We start from the raw sequence: 4,282 nt of genomic DNA, 5'->3' as shown, positions 1-4,282 counted from the left end.
GGAATAACACATAAACGGAAAGAGATTATGTTCATTGTCCTTATACTGAGAACTCAGTTACAGGAAGCAATATGGGGAAAGGCAGAAGAGAAGAAAGACTGAAACATCACCAAAGAAAAAGGATTCCACCACAGATGGTGTCAAATGAGCAGGAAGATAGGAAGACAAAAAAGGACAAAACCCCTAAACATGGCAGTCTCAGCAAAGCCACATCAGTACAAGTCTAAATCAACTGTGTTAAAAACAGCCAAAACAAAATAAAATCAAAGGTTATAAAGATAAAACAGGAGCACTGATCAAGGCGGGGGGGGAATCCCACACACAAAAAAACCCCAGTACCTCTAAGATAATCAATTTGTTCATCTCAATCAATCTTCTGTAGTCAATTAGTAAATATTACATGACTTAGTACCAATAGGTTGTGGAAAGTGTTCTTCTATACCAAAATATAAAGGAAACAATATTTTAATATTTTCACTGTGCAAGTGATTAAGTACCAGAACAGGTGCCAAGACAGGCTGCAAAATCTCCATCCTTAAAAATACTAAAAACCAGCCTGGACAAGACTTTCAGTAACCTGATCTAACTTTGGAATTAGCACTGCTTTGAGCAGAGAGGTTGGATTAAAAGACTTAATTTAGGCTGTGATGGTCATTTTTAAAGCCAGCAACATCTAGTCTGAACTAGAAAAGTAATTTTTTCATCAGTGGCTTTCCAAACTATTATCACCCGGTTCCCCAGAAAAAGTAATTAAAACATATTGCCTTGGCAGTACCAACATGAACCAACAGCTTTTCAGTTTTTCCTGATGGTTAAACTTGAAGTTATCTATAAAATGGGCACTCTTCTGAGCCACCATTTCTTTTAAGAAGTCTACTCCAAGCTACAGAAGAGTCCAACATTAACTTCCTTTTGGACTTACACATCTGCCTTATTTGCTGATGTCTTTTTAGCATATTTTCTTAGTTCCTGAAGCATTTTTGATGGAGGTATTAATTACAACTATATGTATATATAGGCATATGTATCTATACATACCTACCCAAGTGTGTACAGAGACACCACCACATATAGACAGTAAATACTCAAATACTCAATACTAAAATTATCAAATTCCACCATATTGTATCTATACATACCTACCCAAGTGTGTACAGAGACACCACCACATATAGACAGTAAATACTCAAAGACTACTAAAATTATCAAATTCCACCATACTAAAGACAGGTAAACCAGGGAAATGCATTCCCACTCCCAGCATGTCATCTGCTGACACTGGTAGACAGTTGGGTTCCTCCAACCTCGCCTCCTTTTCCAATACTCCCCCCTCAATCATTATCATGAAAACCACTCCCTCACACATCAAACAGATACAACATCCCAGAGAAATGCTAGGCTCAGGAAAGCTCTTAACAATCAGCATATAGGGCTTGAAAAATTTTTAGTATCTGTGGTCAGAAACAATTTTCTTGGTTATGAAGTTCCAACTAGTTGAATACACTATAAGTTTATCCAAAAATAATCTTCATTATTCCTATATACTCCATTATACAAAAATTAAATGCAACCAATTTTTTGATGAGCAAATGCATAACACACTGCCACCATGTTACATCATGCAGCAGACTGTGTCAAGCTATTTCAGTAATATTAATAAGCTGGCACAAAGAAAAATCAAAATATACACAAAATTTAAAAAAGCGAGACATAACGTATTCAGATAATGCAACAATAATTCTGTAATCGTCTTAAAGTATGAATGGTAGTATGTTAAAACAGTAACTTTATTTTCCTCAAAGGAAGTTAAATTAACCATGCCTGTCCTATTGTTTAATAAGCCAGGTTCATAGTCTAGAAACAATTACTTATGCTAGCAAGTATGTAATAGGCTATATCCCATTACGGGGAGGCGGGGGGGGGGGAAGGAATACGGGGCTTTCAAGCAAAAATCTATTCTATGCACAGCTCACACAAGATTTTGGAGCTCACTCACTTCCAGCTGGTTTACTCCATAAGAATCAGTTCAGCCATCATATGACATTAACACTAACACAGATTAGCATATTTGTCATATTATTACAATTGAATAAAACTTCCACAGCACTACTATGAAATAAAACTTCACTAGGATGTTAAAGTTCAAAAAAAATTGCAGGAGTATTTCTTTCAATTTAATGATAGTTGTTGAAAATAAAATATAAATATTTGCACTGCAGAATTGCGTTCTGGTTTTGGATTACTGTGCATTTGAAGTAATAAAGAAGCACAGCTCTAAAATAAATGAGAATATTCATTCTGCTTTGAAATTTAATTTCTAAACAATGCTCAGCTAAAATGGCTACTCTAAGGCAGGTCTGAAAAGTCACTTAACAGATTTTTTTATAAGTATCTACAAAAGTAAAGTTTGAAAAATAAGGTAAGCCTCATAGTTTAGACTCCACTTCTTTCCATAAGAATATTCACAGACTTACTGGATATAAACCTATAAATTAATAAATTTTACGGTACTACTTTATACAAAATTATTAACTAGGTGAAAACAGAAAAACTCAAATTCTAGCATCACTGCTGTGTACTCAGTCAATCTGATTTACTTCAAAAGATTGTCCTCATTTTTATGAGACTGTTGACATTGCAAGGAGGAGAAAAAAAAAAGTATACTGAAGTTCCACTTACCTGCAGCCCTCTTCTTCGAAGAATACTTGAATCATCCATATTCCGACTCTGCTAATCACAAATTCCTGCTAAAGCTCACTTGCTTCTGGCTAGCTTTGCTCTCTAACTGTTAAAGAAGTCCATTATTTTCAAACTTTTCTCCCCCTCCCACCCCCCTCCTCTGTCCACTCGCTAAAAATAGGACATGGTCTTTCACTTGCCTGTCATGAAGAACTGCAGCCACGGTCTCTGACTATCTGTACGTAATTTTGCCTGACTCTTTTGTGGCAGATTTAGCAGCTCACACTGGAAAAAAATCTGTTCGACTTTCTTAAATCTTTTCAAGGTTGGATGTCTCATTCCCCTCATATACACAACTGCCTAGAAATACATAATAACCCACGACTCCATGTAAGGCAAAAGAGTGGAATTTAAATCAGATCCCACACACACATATTCGCTTTATTTCAATTTACTTGAGCTGCTATAAGTGATCAGCAAACTACAACAGCTGCCTTCATTTACTGCTTATAACAGGCTTACAGAATCCAGGTCACAATTCCTTTAAAAAACACACAGTCACACTTAACTAAAAAAAAAATCAGTTCTGTGGACTTACAGGATACAGTACTATTTAAAATGCGGGAAAACCTCACTAGGAAAAAATATAAATTTTATTTTTCCAAATTCTGAAAATTCCTTTACTCCTGTGTACGACAAAGCAAATGTCAGATTCTTCAGATACTGTGGCACATTCTTTTGTTTCTGCTATCTCTGAGGTATGCTCGTCTCCTCCTCGTATGCAGCAGACACGGCACATTCTTTAGTTCATTGCTGAGATCTTGCGACTCTTACATGCTGAAGGGTCTGGAACACATGTTGCAAGTTCTGAACGTTTAAGAATTCATTCATCTATTCATCACTGACAGAGCTGTCTTAAGAAGCCCTTCCCTCTTCATCATCCATGGCAAAAAGGAAAAAAAAAAAAAGAAAAAGCACAGTTCAGCTGAGGCTTTTCCAGTCTGTCCTGCAGTTTCTGTTTTCCAGCTACCCTCACACAGACAACTCAAACAAGGTCAAAAAAGGCTTTGCCCCTTTATGTACAGTATCCCAACCACATTTTAAAATGCGCTGTTAGCCTGTGTTGAAAAATAAACAATGATAACGCTTCTAGCTATACCGAACACCATTTCAAGAAAAATAAAATCTAGATATGTTCATCCCAGTATTATTTAAATTACTGAGCACGTCAAGGAGCCTTTGTCCTACACACGCCCTTTCTATATTAGAAAGGAAAAATGGAAATATAGCAAATATAATGAACAGCCTACTGCCGCAACGACCTTCAATTTTTTAGCAGAAAGCTAAAGCAACAGATTTCATCTCCTGATAAAAGCTTAGAAAGAGCCTATTTATAACTTCTGAATATAAATATCATATTTAAAAAGAACCTAACTTCAGCCTCTGAAGGATTTCACAAGATATATAAAAGAAATCAAAATTCATCAAGAGCTGTGTTTATGAGGGGATTTTAGCCAGACATCCTGAAGTGTGCAAACGCAACAACAATGAGAGTCCAGACCGTAGGCTGCCTACCCCAGCTTGATGAAGTGTTCCTGTTCCC

This window comes from Antrostomus carolinensis, unplaced genomic scaffold (assembly GCF_000700745.2).
Source record: "Antrostomus carolinensis isolate BGI_N321 unplaced genomic scaffold, ASM70074v2 scaffold10545, whole genome shotgun sequence".
NCBI classification, from domain to species: Eukaryota; Metazoa; Chordata; class Aves; order Caprimulgiformes; family Caprimulgidae; genus Antrostomus; species Antrostomus carolinensis.
Note: the sequence above shows the minus strand (reverse complement) of the source record.